Below are 26042 nucleotides of genomic sequence, written 5' to 3' on the forward strand. Positions count from 1 at the left end.
TGGAAGCACCATCAATGCTTGTTTCAAAGGTGGCCATTTGAAAACACAGCCCATGGAGTTATACAACACGGACTGTGCCCACGCTTTCCTTAATCGAGAGATGCAGCCAGCAGGAATAATAAGTCCCAGGGTGTAGTCTTGATTCAAGCAGGTTGGCCTTTGGTCTCTTGGAAAAGTTGTTTAATGGCCCTCTCTTGGGCAAAATTGGACTCTCCTGATCAAATGGTTCCCCCTAACTGGGGGACAGAATATTCCTGGTGACGTTTCTATTACTTGGACTCTGTTTATATAGTCAAGTTGGACAGAGTGTAATAATTTGTGGCTCCATATGTGTGCACGCGCACGCACACACACACACACACCATGGCAATCAGTTAAGCCACACACATACATGTAGCATCCCCTAGCCAGGCCAGCCAATTTGATCCAGTGTTGCTAAGTCTGTACAGTGCTGAATGCAATTATCAGCCATTGTTGATGTTCCTTGTCCGTTACCCCGTGGGTGCCTTACAATGTGAAAGAGTGCAATTGGCCAGCATTTGGAGAGTCCTCAGAGTTCCTGGAGCAATGGATGAAATTTCTCAACAAATGAGAAGAGGTGTTGATTCCTGGTCTGTAATATATGACCTGAGTCGGCTGCAGGCAGCAGCTACTGCAAATTACAGCGAAATGGAATGGATCCTAACTGTTTGGTTCACATACAAAGAGAAGTGAACCAGTCAGTTACCAACTCTCTCCTCTCATCCTTATGGCTTTACGGCCTTGCTCCCCTTTCTCCACTAACATCTTGCAAGTAGTGGACCACTCAATCTCCTACTCCCCTTTAAAAGAAGCAAGGTTCTCTCCCCTCTTCCTCAAACAAGTAACTGGCTTCTTCCGCACCCTCCTCCATTTCCTCTCTAACAAGCAGTGGGCTCTTCTCCCTTTCTCCACCCAGCCTTCGGAGTAGTTGGCTGTTCCCTCAACTGCAAGCAGCAGGTCACTTTTTCTCTCCCTTCTCCTTACAAACAACCTGCCTTTCCCTTCCTCACTACCAAGCATTTTTTCAACACTACCAAGCATTTTTTCAACAGCAGCCCTCTTGATCCTTGTGACACTCCACCCCACATTCATCATAGTAGTATGCTTCTGATATGATGATGACATAATTATAATCCATCTGGTACAAGATATGTCTTGTAAGGTGTCATTGGAAAAGTTATGATTTGCTGAATATGATTATCCTGTTTGTATGCATGTATAATTTTTGTATCTGAAGTTATGAATATTGACTATGTATCTGTAATTCAAATGTGCTTACTCTGGATAACACCCACAGATAGCCTTTCAGGTACAAAAATGAAGAAGCTAGACAGTGCTGATGGCCCATCAACAAAGACAATAGACTATGGAAGAGTGTAGCCCTCCTGTAAACATTTCTGCCAGCCTGTAAGTAATGGCTGCTATTACTCAGCAAGGGCATGTGACCAGACCGCATGATACTAAACTGCATTTTGAGTACCTGTATTTTTCCACAAACAGGCCTGGAAACTAAGTTTGGAACAGAGGGTTCCCACCATATGGTAAAGCTATATAAAGTGGGCCTCACTAGGGCCCTCACTCGCCATCTAGGGGCCTCACTCCCCAAACAAGGACACTCCTGGAAACACCCGAGGAACAAAGACTGCATTGTTTTTCAACAGCAGCCATCTTGATCCTCCATCCAGCAGATTTATCATTCATCATTAGCAAGGGCTAGTCGTCTTTCTCATAGCAAGCGTTCAGTCTCCATGGAGTTTGCTCCCTGACTTGCAACTCTTGGAAGGCACATATGATGTCACATCACTGATGCTAATGACCTCACATGCTATTGCAGCTATCAGTGATGTCACACACACATCAATGACATTACACACATCACTGACATCAGCATAACCATAGATGCACTCTTCTGAACCTAGACATACCATTCACATGAGCACCATGGCTATCTGAGGTCATGTGTGCACCACCGACAGAAGTGAAATCAGACCCACATCAGCATATAACTAATGTGATTGATGTTACCCATGGCTGGCAGACATGGTGATGCCACTTACATTACACATATACCGCTGAGGTCAGTGACATTACATATGCAGCACTGCCATCAGGGCTGTCACAATCACCTATGACCCCAGTGACATCATGCATGAATTGCTATTTTCAAATAAAGAACAAAAATCATGAACGCTTCAAAACTATGGGTTAAATCATCAGCTGGTGCAAGTCAGCATAGCTCCATGGGCTTCAATTTACATCAGCTGAGGATCTGTCCTTATGTTTTAAAAATATATTTCATCTTGTAACATCCATAATTGCCCAGGTTCAGGACCTTTGCTGGGAATTGCTAATGGCCATCTGGAGTTGATGGCCCTGGGCCGTACCTTAGCCCATCAGTTCTTCCCAAATAGCCATAAATCCCCAGGAAATGCCCTGTGCCTCCATAGTTATTGCTTACACAAGACACTGATTCATTGTTTACATTTGTTTTCTATCATCCATCCATATCAGCCAGTAATAAAAGCAGCAGGGTTCCTAGTTCTTGGTGCGTGTCGTAGTGGAAGACAGGACGATATCTCAGTAGGAGAGGAATGCAGACCATGATATGAATGCCAAATCTGGCAGTATATTACACTGTCCTAAGCGTCTAGAGATTAGAACCTGCTGCTGGTGGTCCTGTGTGCAGCTAGCCTGTGTCTGTCATCCCTCCACCCCCTTTTCCTGACCTCTTCCTTCACTGTAAGTTAGAAGTTGGTAAGATCTGAAGCGAGCATTTCCAAATGTGTCAGGGTCAGAATCCTAAGTCTTTACTCAGACAAAGCTCTCGTCAACGGAAGTTTTGTTGGAGTGGAAACTGAAGCGCATAGACTCTGCCCTGTAGAGAAGGGAATAAATTGTGGGAAAGCACCACAGCAGCCCCCACCTCCATCCACTGGATCGGCAGGGTTACAATACAGGCTGGAAACAGCAGCAGAGAATCAGGGATCTGAGAGGATCCCAACCCCAGACTCCGAGAGCATGCCCACTTGCAGGTAGGGACTTCCTCCTCGGTGCTCCCACACCAACTCCAGCCCCTGCTCACCACTCCAAGCACTAGCAGCAGGCTGAGTGGAGCTGCACACCCAAGGACTCTTCTCCATTGCTGCCCAAGGGATCAGACTTAGGGGATCTTTACACAGAAGGATTTGCAGCTCCAAGCTGATGTGCTTCCTCCTGGCCACATGCAAAGTGGAGCTAAACAACATCTCCTCCCCACAACTCGAGCAGTCCTTTCTCCCACCCCCTATGTGGAGCTCAGCCTTGCAGAGAGCCCTCCACGGGGCCGTAGGAAGGGGCAGAGGGAATGGGGCTGTGAAAGCAGCTGAACCAGGACTATTGGAGCAGAGGATGGCATCTGCACAGGAGGGGAGATTTACATGGACCCCTCAATGTGCAGTTCTTGGGGTACTGTTCAGCCCCACTGCACCTTCAGATGCAGATGTTCACCTGGATTTGTGCTGGAAATGGCCCAACTTGATTATCATACACATTGTAAGGAGAGTGATCACTTTAGATAAGCTATTACCAGCAGGAGAGTGGGGTGGGAGGAGGTATTGTTTCATGGTCTCTGTCTATATAATGTCTCCTGCAGTTTCCACAGTATGCATCCGATGAAGTGAGCTGTAGCTCATGAAAGCTTATGCTCAAATAAATTGGTTAGTCTCTAAGGTGCCTCAAGTACTCCTTTTCATCTTGTGCATTACCATTCTCAAGACTGAAGTCAGGTAAAGGGTGCCTTTAAGATCGTCTGTGCTGCGTCATTTACTGTCTGTCTTTGTCTCTAAATACAAAGTCAGCTCTTCTCTCAGGAAACATGTCTGTACATGTCCAGTATGTCATTAGCCTATGCATGCTCTGTTGCAACTTACTGTTGCTGTTAAAAGGGCAGGAATCCCTCAAAAGCGAGATCTTGCACATCAGGGTTTAACACCCCTCTCACTGCCAATATATCAATTTTCAAAACCCAGCCTGCTGCCTGTTCAGGGAGCCATGTGTAAGGAGTTTGGTGGGCTCAGAGCAGTGTCCAAATGACCTGTGTTGTGCAAGTGAATGGCTCTGTCCAAGAGCATGAGCTAGAAAGGCTCCAGCCACACTACACCATTTCCCATGTCCTAAAACACTTTTCAATAACCCTTTCAAAACACTTTTGCCTCATCTACAAAAGCTGGGGCTGGCAACACAACAGTGTCACCTGAAATCAGTTCCAAAGTGAAAACTGTTTCAGGACCTGTGCACTGGTGTTCTCTGGAAGGGGCCTGAGCATCCATATAATAAAAATCACCACCAGTAACTGGTGCAAGCGCCCTCGGCAAAGAAGCCAAGAAGTGACTAGGCAGGGAGACTGAGTTTCCTCTAGGCAGACGCTCCAGCTCAACTCTGAGGCATAATGACAGTAGAACATATTTGGCATCTCCAAATATTCTGGATAAGCAGGACTGTGCTGTACATTACAGCGATGGTCTTCATAGCTCCTGGCAACCCTTCCTCTGCTTTCAGCGCTTAATAACACAAACAGCTTGCTCTGAAATGTTGCTCTCCAATTAATAAGTTTAGTGTCAAGCTAATAACAGAGGTCGTCCACAAGCCTCAGGTGAGGCATGTATTTGGGAATATATATCATGCTGCTACAAATGCCTCCACATTGTTGCAGCTATTGTTGTAACCACTACCTTCTCTCTGCAGGGGGACTACAGGGCAGTGCTCCTCTGAACAGGGCTTGTAGCTCCCTGAATTGGCTCAATTGTCCTCAGGCCTCTTTTCTCTCAGACTTTTTGTGTGTTTCACTGGTGCCTTTAAATTGTCATGTGTGCCTGTCTGAGCAGTACTGGGTGAAGCTCTAGTCACACCCAGGCAGTCTGAGCTGGACAAGGAGAATGGGGATGTTTGGTAGCTTAGAGAGGGTTATAGATGTTTGCCCCTTTTGGGGAGTGGGATGAGTTTGGAAGGGCCAAATTGTTCCCTTGCCACTGATGGGGAGCATGGGAGGTTTGGCAGCTGGGGGGGTCAGGGGAGTCCATTATTTTGTCACTGAGGTGTGCTGGAGTGGGGAAGGTTTGATAGGATGGGAGCATGCTACTTCTCACTGGGGTATGGGAATGCCATGGAAGTGGGCCCCACAAACACTAGCACCAGTTCTGCAATTAGGTGGTAGAAAGGGTTAACACTCCAGCAGGAGTCCAGAGAGCCGAGTTCAGGAGTATGGCTGGAATTCAAGTGACGACAAGTTTGGCACGCTCAGCCACTCGCTAATGGCACTGTGTCAGTGTCCCACCATGCTCTGGATCAGTTGGAAGTTTCCGCCCAAAAAAACATCCAGGGCTGCAAGCCAGGACTGAGGTGCATCATCAAAGCTCACTGAGGGACGTGAGAGCACCTGCCAGCCCCAGGCCAACTAGTATCCAGGCCTTCGCTTTTAAAGGCATTAGGTTCACTTTCAGTTAGAAACATTAAAAAAATGCATCTGGCTTTTTAGCAGTGAGATTAACTTGAAGCCCCAGACCGGAAGCTTTAATTATAACAGATTTGTGTGAAAGTTGCCAGACTTCCCTCTACTCTGTGATGGTGGCTGTGCCAGGAGTCTGCTTTTCGTCACAATAGCAACTGTGTTAAGTTCGGAAAAGTAACTAGGTCAAAGATGCAGAGGCAGAACAGAGATCACTAATTACGGCTAATGACATCCTGTATGGCCATGCAGAAGGATAGCACAATCATTGCAGGGTTCTTCCTGTAATTAAAAGGTAACACATCCATCTCTCCCACTCCCAGTGTGCACTGCTTGGAACAGATACAGCTGCATTGCCAACTTTTTATACATTTCACCGAATGCCTGCTCTAAGGCAAGGCTATGGAATGAGCAAAATCAGAGAGGAGCACATGGGAGGGAGTAAATTCGAAAGAATAATTTGAATTACTCATTCACACTGCTGAGTTCTAAATTAACTCCAACCACTGGGGGAAAGACTTGGGTGTCACTGTGGGCAGCTCTCCTAAATATGCAGCATGAGTATAACCAATCAACCAAAGTGCTAAAACACATAAGGAATGGGGAATAATACCAAATATATTATAACATCATTCATAATGCAATGGCACACCCTAACTTGGAAAACTGTTTTCTGTTCTAATCACCCCATTTTCCAAAGGATATTGCAGAAATAGAGGGAAGTCCAAAGACAACATGTGATTAGATTGTTGACGTGAAGACAGATTGAAAAGCCTGGGACTATTGTTAAGAGAGGAGACAAAAACAACAGAGAACATGCTAATGGGATACAAAATCATGACTGGGAAAGAGGAGGTAAATCAGGCACTCCTATTTATCTTCCCTCATAATTCAAGAACAAGGTATCACATTTAAAGCTAATAAGAGCAAATACATTTTCGACTTGATACGTAATTAACCTGAGAACTTATTGCAACAAAGTACCATTAATGCTAACTGCATAGTAGAATTCACTATATGGATAATCAGAACATCCACAGTTCCATGAAATATGATTAAAAACAAGGATATAAACCTTCATGCTTTAGGATATAAAGTGACCATTAATTGAGTTTAGGAAGAAACTTCCACTCCAGACATGTTGCTCCCTTGCTATCCACCACAAGGTTCTTGCACCTTCCTCTAAAGTAGATGATATCAGACACGATCAGAGACCGGATACTGGGCTAGATGAAAGAGTATGGCAATTCCTAGAACAGGTGAACCTGTAATGGCCTCTCAGGAACATACATAACTCTGCACACAGGATGAAACTATTGCTCTACCAATATTCTTTCTCTCTCTGTACATATGTCTACATAGTGATATAGCCATATGTACATCTTAATTTAGAGAGGAAATGAGTGCAAGTCAGACACCATGTCTACACCATTATGGACAATGCAAACCTCTTATTTTTCAGGAGACACAAACGAATACAGGACACAGAAGAGATAGGATAAAGCAAAGACCCCAGCAGGTTGTGAATGGTGGACAGAAGTCAATTATGGTGACTATCCAGTGGAACTGACTTTTGTTGGCCTACCCAGTCAGTGCACCTATCCTATTGCTCAGTAGAGGAACCCTGAGTTTGTGAATAGGGTAATATAACCACCCCTCTGAAATTCTAGTCAGTGAATTCAATGAAAATATAGAGTCTGCCACTGCCCATGTGCTGCTTATTATACTTACACCAGACCAGGGTGGGCGCCTGCAGGTAAGTTATCAGGTATCTTTTTATTAGTAGTATAGTTGTAAAAATGTTATGATTTACTAATTTTTTTTATTTCCCACTGGTAAGGTGTATATATAGTATATATATACAGTATATAAACATATGTAGACTACATTTGGCATATGTCCACAGAAAACGTTAGGACATATGGAAATTACGTCATAGGAATATTGAAATTATGCTTTGTATCACTTTCCTAGGTAACATGTAAAAGCTGCAAAATGTAACATTATGGAAATACCATTCAACCGGGGGGGGGGAAGAGACTTTACCAGACTTTACTTCAAAATCAACCACATGGAGCTCCAGAAAAGGGCTCTAGCCAAGATTTTCAGACGAGTGATTATGGGTGCCCAACCTGAGATACTGCAGAAATATCTGGGGCTAATAGCTTTTTCTCCCCATCACAAATAACCTTTAGATTTGGGCACTCCTTTTCCTTCCTTGGAAATCTGGCATTGCATTCTAGACATTATACTCTAGATAATCCTTTCAGAGAATAACCCCATAATAAAGGAAGAGGATATTTCAGATTAGTCTCCAGGCAAAGCAGATACTCAGCTCCTGTTCAACTACTGTATAAATACATTTTTATGCTTAAAGTTCCCTTTGCCTAACTAAGACCTCTGCACAACATTAGGGTGTATTTTTTCTTGCTTCCTGCTCCAATCCCATTGAAAATAGGTGGGGATTTCAGGTGGATTGAACATCATTACCCTAAACATCCCAAGGAGGAGTTTAGATAAAACCATCCAAATGAGGTTTTGATGTAAAGACTGGTTTGTGTCACCTGAAGAGAGAGGCCCCGTACACCGCTAGACCTCAGAACTTATACAGAATTCATTTTGTCAGCTAAGGGTCACATACCCTTCTCCTCTGTGTAGTGCAGAGCGGGAGCAAATTCAAAAGTAATCTGCAGAAAATGGGACTAATTTCCTCCACCACCACCGAGTTACCTCCAGCCCCACATCTACAGTCACAACATCCATGTGGGGGTGAGGTGTGTGCCTGGCCATGGGGAGGGAGTTCGGTAATAATGGGAATTCTGTCAGCTGTGTTCCCATCAGCCAGCATGGCATGAAACTGCACAGGAGTCCTGTATACAATCTGGGATCCATGGGGTGCTCACTGAAATTTTCACAGACCTCCAGGCAACACCAGAAATTGTGATCTAGCCCCACTCCCCTACACCACAGCTATTTCCCTGATCCCAAGCGGATGATGCTGTGAACCAGTGACTCAGCTTTGCAGCATGTGCTCCCATTCCAGGCCCACAGGAAAGGCTGTGTGTTGGTTATTCCCCTACAGTCTCACCACAATCACATCTTCAAATTCTAAAAGATATTTGAAGCAAACCTCATTAACTTGTAATAAAGGGCAAGTGCAGCAGCTCCTGGACAGCATGTGTATAGGCAGCAGGAAGTTAAATGTCCACATATAAAGGAATCTGCTTTGTACAACTGCCTGCAAAGACCTTACTGGCCTGAAGCTAAACTGCGGTGCCACTCTGCTACCAAATGGTATTTGATGTCTGTGCCCTGGAAGGCCATGCTTCATCCCCAGCCTGCCATGGAAGTATGTGACCTTCTTGCCAAACAGCAAACTGAGAACTCACAAACAATGATCCTGATCGTTGCCCTGGATTTTCACTCCTCCTTCAGATGCTTCACTTAACTTTGTCACCAAAGACACCGCTTATGACTAGCCAAAAGCAAGTGCTGAAAAGACTTTCCTAAGCTTTGTAAACAGCATGCTTCATTAAGTCCTGCTGCATTATCATGCACATACAACGCTGTGACCAAAAGGCCTAATGCAGTCCTAGGATGCATAAACAAGGGAACCGTGAGTAGGAATAGGGAGGTTATATTACTTCTGTATTTGGCATAGGTGTGATCACTTCTGGAATACTGTGTCCAGCTCTGGTGCCCACAATTCAAGAAGAATGTGGATAAATTGGAGAAAATTCAGAGAAGAGCCACAAGAATAACTAAAAGATTAGAAAAGGAGTACTTGTGGCACCTTAGAGACTGACCAATTTAGTCTCTAAGGTGCCACAAGTACTCCTTTTCTTTTTGCGAATACAGACTAACACGGCTGTTACTCTAAAAGATTAGAAAACCTGCCTTTCACTGATAGACTCAAGGAACCCAACGTGTTTAGCTTAACAAAGAGAAGGTTAAGGGGTGATTTGATCACAGTCTCCAGATATCAACATGGGGACCAAAACATTTGATATTTCAGGACTCTTCAGTCTGGCAGACAAAAGTACAAGATCCAAAGGCTGGAAGTTGAAGCTAGACAGATTCAGACTAGAAATAAGGTGCAAATGTAAACAGTAAAGGAGTACTTGTGGCACCTTAGAGACTAACCAATTTATTTGAGCATGAGCTTTCGTGAGCTGCAGCTTCCACGGTATGCATCCGATGAAGTGAGCTGTAGCTCACAAAAGCTCATGCTCAAATAAATTGGTTAGTCTCTAAGGTGCCACAAGTCCTCCTTTTCTTTTTGCAAATACAGACTAACACGGCTGTTACTCTGAAAAATGTAAACATTATGCTTAATTAGCCACTGGAAAAAATTTGCCAAGGGTTGTGGTGCATTCTCCATCACTGGCATCTTTAAAATCAAGATTGGATGTTTTTCTAAAAATATGCTCTTGTTCAAACAGGAATTAATTCAGGACAGTCCTATGGCCTGTCTTATACAGGAGGTCACACAACTAGATGATTACAATGGTCTCTTCTGGCCTTATAATCTGTAATGTAATGGTACTTTCTCAAATGTCTCATACACCTAGATGATGGCAAATTTTGCCCCGCCACTTTAGCCCATATTTTGCACCTCTGCATTAAATCTTTGTTATGTGTCATATTTTTGGAGATATAATTGGCTCTTCCCCCTTCCTTTTTCTTCTTTTTAATTTATCAAATACACATGTGAATAACTTGCAAAGCTAAAAACCATTTTTAAAAGGACCAGATCTTCAGCTGGTGAAAATCAGCATAACTCTATTAGAGTCAATGGCGCTACACTGATTTACACCAGCCAAGGATCCTCCTCCAAATGCTTTTCCCTTTATTCTGTCTGTGATATAAAAAGACAGCCTCTCGCCCTTTGCTGGGAGACCCACAGCAAAACCTGGAAGAGTTGAGCACTGATGTCACACAAAGCCATAACCTGAGCTGCACCTTTCAGCATAAATTCAGCAACCCTACTTCACACAAACGAAAAGCACCAAACAAGGCAGGTGGTGACAACAAGCTATCCCACAACACAACCTGCCACAGAGACTCACACCAGCAAAAGAGACCAATGTCTCAGTTCCATTCGGGGAGGGCTCTGAAGCGGAAGTGTTGTGCTGCCCTTTGACTTCATAAACATATAATTGCTCCACTAACGTAGAACATAAATCTGGTTGTCCCCTTTCACAGAAATATGGCTAATGACTTTTAGGGGAGTGCTTAATATTGCTATTTTGTGTTCCAAATTTGGGAATCACAAAGTTGCATACCCCTTAGAAACAAATTAGCAAGGTCTTTGTAACCATGCTAGTTATTCCTCTTGATGCTCAACTATGACTTGCCATCTTACTATTATTAATATTACAATAGTGCTTAGGGGCCCAAACCACGACGGAGGCCCCTTTGTGTTAAGCATTGTATACACACAGTACGAGACAATCCAAGCCCCAAAGAATTTACAATCTAATAGACAAAACGGGTTCCAGGGAGGTGAAGTGACTTGTTCAAGGTCAGTGGCAGAGCCAGGAATGGAACACAGGTTTCCTGAATCTCTCTCCAGTGCTACATGAAACCACGTTGCCTTTCGATTCTCCTGCTAGTTCCCTGGCTTTGGGGATTAACCGAAGAGCATATTTAGCATCCCTTCCTCCTTGAATGATTTCTGATTCTTAAATTAAGAGAAGCCTTTGAAAAAGAAAGAAAAAACCAAACCAGGCCTTTTCAGAGAAGTGCAGTCACAGAGGTGGGGGAAAAGAGGACCCCTATGTTTTCAAAAGGATCGTATCTTCCAATAAGTCTTCCATTTAGTCTCATATCTTCCATTAAAATCATGGGAAGACATGTAGTTAGATCCCCAAGCATCACCTGGTAGAACTTGAAAGGTTAGTAAGTGTGTTCAATGCTATCTGCATTGAACCAATCCTGCACTGCACAGGGCACCATTAAAATCTTGACGCTTACCACTTGCAAGAGTTAAAAGTTATGGCAGTACTTGGCAAGGTAAATACCACAGCAAAGTAAACTTTGCAGTTTTAAAAGCACCTCCAGATCAACATAATATTTATTATCCTAATTTTAAACAACAACCCAAATTTTCAGCAGGCCTCTACACATATTGGCACATCTGTTTACGTGCATAAAAACTGACTCTGCTGAAAACCCAGCTGAAAACTGGAATCTGTGGCCTTTCTGCACTTACTGCTCTTTAATGGCTCATTACCGATCTTACTTCTTCATGCACAAGTAGGAGGCTTTTCTTTTTGTATACCCAATCAGCTTATGTTTGAACAGTGGTTTACACACGCAATGTGCAGCTTACAGGTGGTAGAGGTGTCATGTTCAAAGCACAGGTTTCTGATTAAACATTATAAGGAACATACTGGTCCTCCTCCCTCTTAAAGAAATACGCCTTTATGTATTTCTTAGCCCCCAACCAATCAGCAAACATATGATTATATAGTGGTTTTAATAAATTAATTAAGTTATTGATGGTTAGATATTAAATTACTGAAAGGAGTATTTTATTAATAAAATACAAAATGGATTAAATCTGATGGGCAAGAAACAATGTTACAGAATGTGGATCAGTACTTCACTGACAGACAGGCAATTATCAGCTACTGTGTGTGTTATGGCAGGGTTACATGCAGCATGAGATTCTGTCTCTCTGAAGTTTGCTGTTGACAGAGCTGAGTGATGTCAGTGTTTGCTTGCTAAAGCTTTTCTGAAATTCATCCTTGAAGTGCGACTGATAATGCCTTTTGATAGAGGGACATTTGAAAACATGACCTTTTTGGAGGGGAGGAGGCAGGAGAGATCTGATTTCCATTCATTCCATGCCCCCCCCCCCCATCACTAACTGAAAGCGGAAACAAGCATCATCATCATTATCTCTGATTTGTGCTAGCAGACACCCTTAAGCCAATCAGAAGTGTATTTCATTGTTTGATGGAACACAAAAGACCCTCTGTTTGGAAAGTTCAAGAAAGAAAACTCAGACCTTGTGGCCTGGTCCCAAAGATTGAAACAGAGGCTGAGATGGTTTCAAAAAGGGCCAGATCCAATGCTCTTTGAAGCCAATGTGAATGATCTCATGGACTTCAATGAACTTTGGATCAAGCCACAAATGCACAAAACGAAGCAGTTATAAACAAAAGTAGCGAGACGTAGAGGGGAGTTTTAAGCAATGTAGTGGCCAATCTAATCTTCAGGTTATTGTCATCAGGGCAGTGTATTTTTGTGATGTCTGAGAAACAAGAATTTTCATAAATTTTTCTAGGTCAGGTTACTCCATTAGGCATAGGATTTTAAATTAATCTTCACGCATTTTCCACTAAAGATACTATTCACACCAGCATAATGTTGATCCCATTTATAGTATCTACCAAGGTGTGACTAACAAAAGAAAAAGGTTCCTACTGCTAGGTTTAAAGCACTCCTATTCATTTAAAAATGTTCACCATTAAAAATAAAAAAGACTCAGATCAGAAACAAAATACAATTTCTGTTAGAAAATCTTGTTTCAAACCAGATTGCCAGCAAAAAGGATGTACCACTATACATTCGTGTGCAGAAATCTGAGATACAAGACCTACCCAGAAGAAACTCTACATCAACCCATTCTTCAAACGGTGCAAAGATCACAAAAGTGTGTAGGTTCCAAATATTATGCTTAATTTGCTCTGTAATCTGTTTATTTTCTCATTACATGAGAGAGACATGGTAACATCCAAAAAGAAAGAAAAACAAACAGTTTGCTGAAGCCTATGACTTCAATGCTTGAATAATGATCTTGGATATAATCATGAATATTGCTATGGTTTTTAAATTTTTTTGTTATCTAGAAGTCCTCCCATAAAATTGCATTTTCCTGGAGTGAAGTCCCTTCATTAGAACTTTTTTTTTAAAAGCATGTTTGCAGTCCCTTACATTCAGTTCAATAAAGAACCAAAAAGGTTCTTTATTCAGAAGAAGTGCAATTTTATTTCCCCTCTTTGCCTAATAGAATCCAACTGTCGGAACATGACATCATTCCCTAGAGCCAGGGATTTCAAACTAACAGTCATTCTGCTGGAAGTAAACACCACGGAAAAGCATTCAAAGAAGATAAAAAAAATAAAAGGGAGCTTTTATTACCTGAAACTTGCAGCACTTCCCTTTCCACTCCATTCTTGGTTTTGTGTTTCCCAGACAAAACTTTGTCCTATTAGCTGGGGCACTGAAAAACTCGTAGTTTAGGGTCTAATACCTGCTGTGCTTCCCACAACTCCTTCATATGACCTTTCACAGCACTGATTCCAGCTAAAATGATTGCAAGGAACACAGACTAGCCGAATCAGTTGTCATGGAGATCTCTCTCTTACTCATACACACACATACACAGACACACACACACACACAGAGTCACAATTCTGGGAGGCACCCATGAAACAGCATGCCTTTTCATCAACTAAGTTTTTCAGGCATTCCACCCCTCCTCCCAACCTCTCCTTGAGTCAATCTGAGGAGCAGAGCTTTGTTTGGGAATTGATTGTTGTGGTTTTATAAAGATATTGCCTTTTCAAAAACAACACAGTGCTTTGTGGACTTTTTTCCATGGGAAGGATAGTTTGACTGCAAAAGTCTCAAAATAAAAACAAATCTGCTGTATTCTAACCTGGGACATTATTTGTCTTTGTTCAGCTTACAATAAATTTGATATTTGCAGTGCTGAGGCTTTGTGAAAATACAATCATGCAGATTACATGAAAAGCTCTTGGCACAGACTGCCAGCTTACCTTGCTGTTTGCCCAGTACCTTGTCAGTGGCTTAATTAGTGCAGGTATTCATGGTGGCCAAGAGAGGATTTCCTGTATTCTTTCATGTCTCTGTAATGAAGAAGAAAAATCTGTGGATCAGTAATGTACAAAGGTTATGAAACAGAAGAGATAATCTTTACCTCTCAAAAGACCCTCATTTTCAGAGCCATCCCTGTAACTATCTGCCAAGATTACCTACCTTCCACACAAATGTATTGCCCACCTCGCACTTTTATCGTGCCCTGCCTGAATTGGAGTTCCCCATTTTGGGTGTTTCTCACACATTGCATTTCCCGTTTAGCACCTTGGCAGGATGAGAGGTATACAGACATGTATATGCTGGTTACATCTTAATCGATATTTTTGTACGTGTACATCTATGTCAATGTCTGTGGATGTGTAGACACGTTCTCTTCCCCCCCTTCCCATTGACCAATAATTTAAAAAAAACCACGAATTTAAAATCTGAACGCCAGCTTCAAAATACTTTACATGAAGGCAGTAATGACAAACGATTACTTTTCATTTTTTTAAACCGAAGACCCCAAAGTATTCACAGTGCCCAGTTATATAGAAATCACATACAAGATTAACTACATACCTCAACATTAATTCATATTTTCAGTTAACATGAGACAGAGAGAGAGAGAGAGAGATTTTAACCTTTTTCTCAAAGACCTATTTCACAGCCTTGAAATACAGCCTTCTGGTAATATCACAGTGCTGAAATAGGACCTTTTGTTGCTACCTTTCATGGAATTTTTCTTATAGCCATTATATAATTAAATGGGTTTTACCCCAAACCCACTGCCACCCGGTGAAACCAGAGCTCTATTTCACAGCAATCATATCAGAGAGAGAGAACTCAGTAGAACTGCTAAATAAAATGTCTTTGCTGCCACCATGGCTGTAAAATAAAACTGATTCCAAGAATAAATAAAAACACACCAATATTTTTCCATGACAAAACACAGAGAGAGAGGTGTCCCTTTAAATGTCTGGCAGTTGCACATAGTACTTACAGTAACAATCTTGGTTGTGATCAAGACAAAAGTACTCTTGGGAGATTTTTTAAGCTTCTAGTCAGTAAAAGCAAAGGGAGCTGATCCTGCTGGCATTCAAACTCACTGGGAACTTTAATTTAAGTGGGAGCAGGATTGGGCCCAAAGTTTTCAGACTTTGCATTGAGGCTTGGAGACTTCCTCTTTTGAGGATTTAATTGGAGACAGTCACTGAAAGTTTTAAAAGCTCCATAAAAAGTATTTTAGAGGCTGTGTGATTCCAGTTTGCACAGTACATGCAATATAGGCAACACTCCCCCTAGAGGACATAAAATGTGAAGCTGAAACATTTAGCAAAGGAGCATGAAGTAAGTACAGCACTTAATCCATTTTCCCCCTTTATCATGTCCATTCTGATGTTATGATCCTCCACACATAGTGCATGAGGAGACATTTTAGGATCCTGAAACAACTTTCAGGGCCCATGAAACAGACTATTACAATCAACAACTTAAAACAATATAGACATTTGCGACCATTCTTATCTTATCCAGCAAATGCTATACAAGAAAATTATTATAGACAGTTGCCAGATCATGGTAACCAAGGCAGCAGCTTTATACATGGGTGGATACAAAAAAATTCCAATACATTTGTGTGTGTGTGTGTGTTTAGTTTTGTTTTACAAACTCTATAAAACATCTGTTAATATTTTTCTGTAATATATGTTGCATACAAAGAATACACAATGGTATGGTGTGGTTTAAAAGTCTGATAAATGAGATAGACAGACAGAAAGTTGCAGTACAAAGGTTTCATGAACATAAGTTTGGGAAGGCCACATTTTTCAAGAATGGCAAAGCCAAAGTAGACTGGGGTAGTCTATTTTTTGTCAAGGTCCAACTTTCTTGGTCAAGGTGCAGTCAAGGTCCAGAATCCAGAGAAAATAATTTAAAAAACAATTATGATAATATAATAATTAATAATAAATAATAATAAATAAGAAGAAGAAGTAAATAAAAAGATTTCGGGATCCATTCAAAAGCATCTGGTCCGGATTTGGTCTGCATATTGACTACCCTGTCGTAGGTTACCCTAAACAAGTGCTAATGAGACATTTAAACAATGTTGCACCATTCACATTCTTTATATTTCAAAAATACTGCAGAAAAATATATATTAGAAATATTTTAGGGAAGTTTTTAAAAATTGTATGGGGACGATTTTTGTACCTCCCACCCATGAAGTCAGCTACTTTAGTTAGCCATGAGTCCTACTGTACAGCATTCAGAGGGAGTCATGAAAACCTTCTAAAAATTATCTAAATAGCTTTTTTGGGGTCATAAAAATGTCAAAACTTTAAAAAGGTCCAATATCTCAGACCATTCCAGAGTAAAGAGAGAGTGCCGGTCTTCACTGGGAAGCAGGGAACCTACCCATCTCAATGGCACAGAGCCCTACAGGCGGCAAGAATATTGGACTATTGGAGTCATGACATTTTTATGTCTAGAACAGCCAACACTGGTCCAACACTGAATTATACCCATGATGGGGAGTAGGCAGGTGTAATCTTGGAGGGGGCTAGGAGAGGGATTCACACTCTCTCTCTCTCTCTCTTTTTTTTTAATGTTGAATGTTTGAAGCTGCTCAAAGGCTTAGGAAACTATAATTATAATATAAATATCAAATCTTGGGGAGATAGATTAGTGAGCAGATGTAGAGGTCAAATCTCATTTATCGATGTGAGTATTTATTTCTATGACTCCCATCAACACAGTATATGAGCACACAATAAATAAATGCATCGTGCACAGCTCTATAGTTCATCTCACGGCTTTGCAACGTATCACATGGAGATAACTTCTGTATATAGGGCGCTTGTGTGCAGGTCTTCGCATTTATACTGTTCTGAAAAATTTCTAAATATCAGACAGATGCACAGAGTCAACAGTTACAGAGAGAACAAACGCAGCAGTTAAAATACAGCATGCGTAGCCAAACATTTATGTATACTAGAGAACAAACATTATGGGACAAATTCTGGCTCCCAACATGAAACCACCATAAATGACCCCCAAACAGGCACGCGTGAATGGAAGTGCACAGGCTACCGCAAGCCCCATGCAGAGTCCTCCAACATAACTGTGGCCAACAGCAGGAACAATCTGCTGAGGTTCAGAGGGGAGTGGAGTTGGGACCGACAGAGCAAGCATGCACTAAAATGCGGATCGCGTCCCCTGACTTCTAAGCCTGATCCCGGAACATTTCTTCGTGGCTTTGCCACTGATGACATGTCTGCTGGCCTCTCCGTGGCTCGGAAGGAAAGCCAGAATCAGGACAATTTCCATCCTAAAGTTCACCACTTGGTCATGGCTTTTTGGGTGGTGAGTAGATGTGCAGAGCCCAAGCCAGAATCTGAGCCTGCAGTGACAGAGGAAACTAGAATGAACAAAAGAAATAGAGTCAAGTAGATATACAAGGTGCTAGTGTAACCCATACGCCTCCTGGATGTGGTGCTCTGTCCCATCTAGTGGCATCGAGACCACTTAGAGATTAATTAATCTGCTACAGCCTTAGCTAAGCGGCATGTGACTTTTAGCTCATGCACTCAGCTGCAGAGGTCCCAGCTTTCATCCTGCCTGCCGACGACTGAGGTCTGTCAGTGTTACAAGCGGGACGGAGCACCACAAGCAGGAGATGTCTGTGTTACACTAGTAAATGCCATTAGGTTAGGCTGTAATCAAGAAGGATTGTGGTTTCTTGGTGTGTTGTGTGCATGAGCACTCAGACCGCAACAACTACACAAGCAATCCGTTTATGGAGAGAGGGAGATCATATGTGCCTTCTGCTTATTTCTGACACACGTCCCATTCTGACTGGTTGAACAGGCCTCATGATAGGCACTGTGGTTCCATGGGCCCTGGTAGGACACAGACACCGGAGGAGTGCATGCACAAACAAGTTTCAGAGTAACAGCCGTACTGCATGCGCCATAAAGGATCAGAGCACAGTGAGTGACTCCTCAGCAGTACGCATCTGGAGCCCATGCCAAGGAGAGCGAAAACTGAAATGTGACCTGCTTGTCCCAATGGTCGTGATAAGTTGCGTTTCTTTGCTGAATGTTTTTTAAATAAAAAAAAACAATCAGGAGCAGAAGATGCCACAGAAGTCAGATTTGCTCTTAAATGGTTCATGAAATCTTATTGTTTCAGCGAGGTGGGAACATGTGACATTAAGTTTTGGCTCTAAAGTATAGAAACAAAACAGGGCTGCAGGCAAACCTAATCACAGTGGCATGAGCAGCCTTTAGCTATGGAAACACCCAGCTCGCCTATCCCATCAACTCTAAGACAGCCTGATGATATTTTTCTTTCTATGTTTTTAAAAAGGAAATGAAATTCCACATAAAAATGTTTAAATACAGCTCAATTGACATAGCTGGTTAATTTACAGTAACTCTGGTGTGAACTGGCACAGCAACATGGACTTCAATAGAATGCAATTCACACCAGCTGATGTCTTCTATCCATAAGTTATCATGCTGATTTCTCCTGCGAAGCTGTGTTCTACAGAGAAATGTCTCTTTTTACACTCTGATTCAGGTGGAAGTCAGTTCTCTAGCTTGCTGAGTCAAGAGATGGAACACTACAGTGTTAGTTACCAACAAAACACGCCGACCTAAAGTGAACGTCAAAATCCCATTTTGATCCATTTTGGTCCTGATCCTGAGAGGTGGCAAGTAGCTGTGATTCCTACTAACCAGGGGCTCAGCACATCACCATCAGGGGCTTATTTGGGCAGGAATGGTAGTAAGGAGAAAAGACACTGTATCAATGCACCAACAAAGTGTAATGTGATGTAAGCCACGTTTCTTGCTCTTTGTTTTAAGGCCCAGCCCTGTAACTCCTTTGCACAGGAATCCCATTGACTTCAATGGGAGACCCATGTGGAGAAGGCTTGCAGTTTCAGGGTCCAATCCAGCAAACCTCTACTCACATAAGCGTCACTGACATCAGTGACACTTCTCGTGTGAATACAGGGTTTGCAGGATCAGGAACTTATTGTTAGCACTACAGCGCAGGAGTATTGCGGTAAGTGATATATCACAAGGTTCACATAGCATATTTAGAGCCAATGGGACATGGGACAGTGACTTTGCCTTTCTTATGTACATGAAGCACATAGTCTTGTATCTGTGCAGTATCTAGCATGTTGGGGTCCTGGTCTGTGACTAGGGCTCCTAGGCACTACAGTAATACAAATAGATAATAAATAATAATAATAATTCTGGTATGATTGTTGCATTGCAATACAATTTTTTAAGTATTAAAAAAATATTACCTGATCCTACAAACACTTAAGCATAGGATTGACTCTACTTATGTAGAGTGCCATTAAATTCAATGGCACTACATAGGTGTGGGACGGGGGGTCATAGAACTCTCTGAACTTAAGTTCCTCCCCCTTCCTGTATCAACTTATTATCCTTAATATTTTCACAATAACTCTTTCTTTTTAACAGTAGAGTTAAAGATGATCATAACATCTTTTTTATAGCCCACCAAGGACCGTGTTTGGATTACCGCAGTGATTTCACTATCTCAGCAAGCACATAGGAAATGACTAATCTTTGCTGTGGCCTTTTTGATATTCTGCCCGGCACATTAAGGTTTCATATTTCATTCCAGTTTGATCTCATTTTGCAGCTGAAAGCCTGACACATAGGTGTTTGCCGGGTCAGGCCTTATTATTGTGCACAGGGCAAATTTTTCAAAAGTTCCTAAGTGTTGTAGCAACCAGGCAAGGTACTAACAAACTTCAACAGGACTTTATTTTTAAAGTGGAAACCTCTTTACCAAGCTGCTGCTGCACCCTCGGTAGCTCTCACTTCACCTCCTCAACTCTCCCACCCCCTCCTTCCTGTTTCCTGTCCTTTCAGACTCCCAACAGCCAGTGCTCCCAGTTCTAATAATTACAAGCAGCATCTAAACACCACACTAAGTGATGTAGGAACTTGTGGAACCTATTAACTTTCATAGAATAGAATTTCAGGGTTGGAAGGGACCTTAAGAGATCATCTAGTCCAACCCCCTGCTCAAAGCAGGACCAGTCCCCAATTTTTGCCCCAATGATACTTGAGCTCCAAAGTGTCTAAATCATTTTTTGAAAATGGGAGTTAGACTCTTAAATCACTTAGGAACTTTTGAAAATTTTATCCATAGTGCTTACTACCACATTCCCCTAACTTCAAGAGAAACAGCCCTAGTAGTAAACTCTAAGCAAACTGCAGGATTGGACAGTTAGTCATTAAGGTTCACTGATTCAGCATAACACTTAATCATGTGCTTAAAGTTAGGCATGTGCTTAAACCCTATTAACTTCAATGGGACTTAAGCACATATTCCAAGTTAAACGTGTGCGTAAATGTTTTGTTGAAGTGGGACCTTAAGTAGTATAGTATGTTTAAAAAAAGACAATAGAAGGAAATGGCTCTTATTTGGATTTAAAATAGTATTTGGTGAGATAATGGGGCATATTCTTGATTTTAAATATGTTAATGAAGTTGAAAATAAACTGCTGAGCAAGGAATAGAATAATCCCATTATTTAGGTTAATAAAACCTGTGCAATAAGGAAGAATAACTAATTTAAATGCCCTGTTCTTTGGGACTAACCCAACAGTCTGATTCATTAATACTGACATACACAGTATCTTAAGCTGTCACAAATGGTATCAGAGGTTGCAAAGATCAAGAGGGCTGCAGTTCTTTCAATGAAATGGCCCTGAAGTGCAACATTGTGTCACCTTGACTCACAAGGCTCTACCTGCAATGGGAGCTACTACTCGGTGGGCTAAACTGTAATTTAAATATCTGCCTTGAGAAGGGGACTGTGAAAAGCTACGTCACCTCACCACCCTAGAGAATGAACTGTGACTCAAAGAGGCACCATTCCTGCCCTGCTCCTCACTTGATGCGGGGAGCGGGAAGGAAGTTAACTCAGACACTTTCATGGAGCATCTTACTCCTCTTTTCTGTGTACCTGGCTTGCAACTCTGGCTGGCCACTAAGCTGGGTGGAGCCAGGGCTCGTCCCTCTCCCCACCTCCCTCCACACACTTGATCATGGGGGTAGAGGGGAGTACTGGGAAAACCACAACTGTTCTCCCCTGCCTCCCACAGCTGGAGTCACAATTTGAGCAGGGCTAAGCAAGGGTGTAAGGAGAGGGAGGACATTACTGTCCTGCCCAGCTGAGCAAGTGCTGTGACAGTCTAGTCCAATAGGAGTGAGAGCAGCAAAATGTGCTGCTGAGGGTATGTCTACACTACAAAATTAGGTTGAATTTATAGAAGTCAATTTTTAGAAAGCGATTTTATACAGTCGATTGTGTGTGTCCTCACGAAGCGCATTAAGTCAACGGAGTGCATCCACAGTACCGAGGCTAGCATCGACTTACGGAGCGGTGCACTGTGGGTAGCTATCCCACAGTTCCCACAGTCTCCGCCGCCCATTGGAATTCTGGGTTAAGCTCCCAATGCCTGATGGGGCAAAAACATTCTCACGGGTGGTTTTGGGTACATGTCGTCAGTCGCCCCTCCCTCCATGAAAACAAAGGCAGATAATCATTTCTCGCCTTTTTTCCATGCGGGCGCCATACTGCTTTCAGCAGACGGTGCAGTAGGACTGCTAACCGTCGTCATGGAACCACCACTTCCGCTGCCACTCTGCTCTCCCGCTCTTGTCTCGATAGTGAATTTCTCCATGTTGTCTTTCATGGGCTCCCGCTTTCACTGCCACTCTGCTCTCCTGCTCTCCTGGTGGTCTCGCAGGGCCACTTCCACTGCAACTCTGCTCGGCTCCTCTTGTCTCGCCATAACACGGCAAGCATGCAGCCCGCTCAGCTATTGTGTCCTGGAAGCAGACGGTGCAGTAGGTCTGCAAACCATTGTCATTGAACGACCGCTTCTGCTGCCACTCTGCTCTCCTGCAGACGTCATACCACGGGAAGCATGGAGCCCACTCAGATTACCGCAGCAATTATAAGCATTGTAAACACCTCACGCATTATCATGCAGTATATGCAGAACCAGAACCTGCAAAAGCAGGCGAGGAGGCGATGGCAGTGCTGTGATGAGAGTGATGAGGACATGGACACAAACTTCTCTCAAAGCACAGGCCCCAACAATTTGGACATCCTGGTGGCAATAGGGCAGGCTCATGCCGTGGAACACCGATTCTGGGCCCGTGAAACAAGCACAGACTGGTGGGACCGCATAGTGTTGCAGGTTTGGGATGATTCCCAGTGGCTGCAAAACTTTCGCATGTGTAAGGGCACTTTCATGGAACTTTGTGACTTGCTTTCCCCTGCCCTGAAGCAAAAGAATACCAAGATGAGAGCAGCCCTCACAGTTCACAAGTGAGTGGCGATAGCCCTCTGGAAACTTGCAACACCAGACAGCTACCGGTCAGTCAGGAATCAATTTGGAGTGGGCAAATCTACTGTAGGGGCTGCTGTGATCCAAGTAGCCAACGCAATCACTGAGCTGCTGCTATCAAGGCTAGTGACTCTGGAAAATGTGCAGGTCATAGGGATGGCTTTGCTGCAATGGGATTCCCTAACTGTGGTGGGGCAATACGGAACGCATATCCCTTTCTTGGGACCGGAGCACCATGGCAGCCAATACATAAATCGCAAGGGGTACTTTTCAATAGTGCTGCAAGCACTGGTGGATCACAAGGGACATTTCACCAACATCAATGTGGGATGGCCGGGAAAAGTACATGATGTTCGCATCTTCAGGAACTCTGGTCTGTATGAACAGCTGCAGCAAGGGACTTACTTTCCAGACCAGAAAATAACCGTTGGGGATGTTGAAAGGCCTATATGTATCCTTGGGGACCCAGCCTTCCTCTTAATGCCATGGCTCATGAAGCCGTACACAGGCAGCCTGGACAGTAGTCAGGAGCTGTTCCACTACAGGCGAACAAGTGCAGAATGGTGGTAGAATGTGCATTTGGATGTTTAAAAGCGCGCTGGCGCAGTTTACTGATTCCGTTACACCTCAGCGAAACCAGTATTCCCACTGTTATTACTGCTTGCTGTGTGCTCCACAATATCTGTGAGAGTAAGGGGGAGACATTTATGGTGGGGTGGGAAGTTGAGGCAAATCACCTGGCCACTGATTATGCACAGCCAGACACTAGGGCGGTTAGAAGAGCACAGGAGGGCGCGGTATGCATGATAGAAGCTTTGAAAACCAGTTTCATGACTGGCCAGGCTACGGTGTGACAGTTCTGTTTGTTTCTCCTTGATGAAAACCCTCCCCCTTGGTTCACTCTACTTCTCTGTAAGCTAACCACCTTCCCCTCCCTGCTCTGATCACCGCTTGCAGAGGCAATAAAGACGTTGTTTCAAATTCATGCATTCTTTATTAATTTGTCACACAAATAGGGAGATAACTGCCAAGGCATCCCGGGTGCAGTGGGGGAGGCAGGGAAGAGGGAAGGACAAGGCCACACTGCACTTCAAAACTTATTGAATGCCAGCCTTCTGTTGCTTGGGCAGTCCTCTGGGGTGGAGTAGTTGGGTGCCTGGAGCCTCCTCCTCCCTCCCCATGTTCTTAGGCGTCTGAGTGAGGAGGCTATGGAACTTGGGGAGGAGGGTGGTTGATTACACAGGGGCTGCAGTGGCGGTCTGTGCCTTTCCTGCACCACAACCATATGCCAGAGCATATCAGTTTGATCCTTCAGTAGCTTCAGCATTGCATCCTGCCTCCTTTCATCATGCTGCTGCCACTTCTCCTGTTGCTCCAGCCATCTGTCCTCGCGTTCATTTTGTGCTTTCCTGGACTCTGCCATTGTCTGCCTCCATGCATTCTGCTGGGCTCTTTCAGTTTGGGTGGACTGCATGAGCTCAGAGAACATTTAATCACAAGTGCATTTTTTTCACCTTCTTATCTGCGCTAGTCTCAGGGACGGAGATGCTAGTCGCAGCGTTGAAACATTTGCAGCTGCGGGAGGGAAAAAAGGGAGATTAAAATTGAAAAAGACACATTGGCCATTTAAAAGGAGGAGCTGATGTTTTCGGGTTAACATGCAGCACAAACCCAACTAACCCCCCTCACACACCCAATTGTCTGGGATGATCGCTTCACCCCTCCCCACACCATGTGACTAACAGCAGGGATGATTTCTTTTCAGCCACAGGCAAACAGCCCAGCAGGAACAGCCACCTCTGAATATCCCCTGAATAAAATTCCCCTATTTCAACGAGGTGACCATGAATGATATCACTCTCCTGAGGATAACACAAAGAAATAAAGAGCAGATGTTGCTTGAATGCCAACAAACACCGGGACCACACGCTGCCATGCTTTGTTATGCAATGATTCCAGACTACATGCTACTGGCCTGCTGTGGTAAAGTGTCCTACCATAGAGGATGCAATAAGGCTGCCCTCCCCAGAAACGTTTTGCAAAGGCTTTGGGAGTACTTCCAGGACAATTTCATTGAGATGTCCCTGGAGGATTTCCGCCCCAACCCCAGACACGTTAACAGACTTTTCCAGTAGCTGTACTGGCTGCGAATGCATCCCAAGTCTTCAGGGCAAAGTAATCTTTAAACACGCTTGTTTTTAAACTGTGTATTATATTTACAAAGGTACACTCACCACAGCTGCCTTCTCCGCCTTCAAGGTCCGGGAGCCCAGGTTGGGACGGTATTGGCTCCAGGGTGATAAACAGTTCCTGGCTGTTGGGGAGAACGGTTTCTCCGCTTGCCTGGTGCGTGCTATCTTCAACCTCCCCCTCCTCCTCATCTTCCTCATCCCCAAAATCCCCATCCCTGTTGCATGAGACTCCCCCCTTAAAGGAGTCCATGTACAGGGGTGGGGCAGTGGTAGGGACACCCCCTAGAATTGCATGCCGCTCATCATAGAAGCGGCATGTCTGGGGCGCTGACCCCGAGCGGGTGTTTGCCTCTTGGGTTTTTTGGTAGGCTTGCCTAAGCTCCTTAAGTTTCATGCAGCACTGCTGCGGGTCCCTGTGATAGCCTCTGTCCTTCATGCCCTGGGAGATTTTTTCAAATATTTTGGCATTTCGTCTTTTGGAAGAGAGTTCTGATAGCACGGATTCGTCTCCCCATACAGCAATCAGATCCAGTACCTCCCATTTGATCCATTCTGGAGCTCTTTTGCGATTCTGGGACTCCATGGTCACCTGTGCTGATCAGCTTGCCACGCTGGCCAAACAGGAAATGAAATTCAAAAGTTCGCGAGGCTTTTCCTGTCTACCTGGCCAGTGCATCCAAGTTCAGAGTGTTGTCCAGAGCAGTCACAATGGAGCACTGTGAGATAGCTCCCAGAGGCCAATACCGTCTAATTGCAGCCACACTAAGCCAAATTTGACTCAGCGATGTCAATTTCAGCGCTAATCCCCTCGTCGGGTAGGAGTTCAGAAATCAATTTTAAGAGCCCATTAAGTCGACAAAAATGACTTTGTTGTGTGGATGGGTGCAGGGTTACATTGATCTACCACTGCTAAATTTGACCTAAACTCATAGTGTAGACCAGGGCTAAGTCAAATGCCACACTGAACATGTTCTCAAATTGAGGTCTGTGGAGGCCTCTCTGGGGAAGAAAGAATGAAATGAAGCATTGTAAGAACCAAGCAGTGGAGGACGAGGGTTTTGGAAGGGAAGGAGCACCTAAGAAAGGATGTTCACTTGCA

The 26042-nt window shown here is 43.5% G+C and overlaps 1 protein-coding gene across 10 annotated transcripts in view; it reads right to left on the reverse strand.

Moving 5' to 3' along the window:
* DENND2B (DENN domain containing 2B) overlaps window positions 1-26042 on the reverse strand; it is a 308156-nt gene that overhangs the window by 211405 nt on the left and 70709 nt on the right. For 9 of the 10 annotated variants that reach the window (XM_073347509.1, XM_073347508.1, XM_073347506.1 and 6 more), the window contains one exon: window positions 14296-14385. The gene's annotated coding sequence lies outside the window, so the exon portion shown is untranslated. Of the gene's footprint in view, window positions 1-13654; window positions 13805-14295; window positions 14386-26042 lie in introns of those variants that run through there. The other variant, XM_073347512.1, reaches the window with a different exon arrangement.

Source organism: Lepidochelys kempii, chromosome 6 (genome assembly GCF_965140265.1).
Source record: "Lepidochelys kempii isolate rLepKem1 chromosome 6, rLepKem1.hap2, whole genome shotgun sequence".
Classification (NCBI taxonomy): Eukaryota; Metazoa; Chordata; order Testudines; family Cheloniidae; genus Lepidochelys; species Lepidochelys kempii.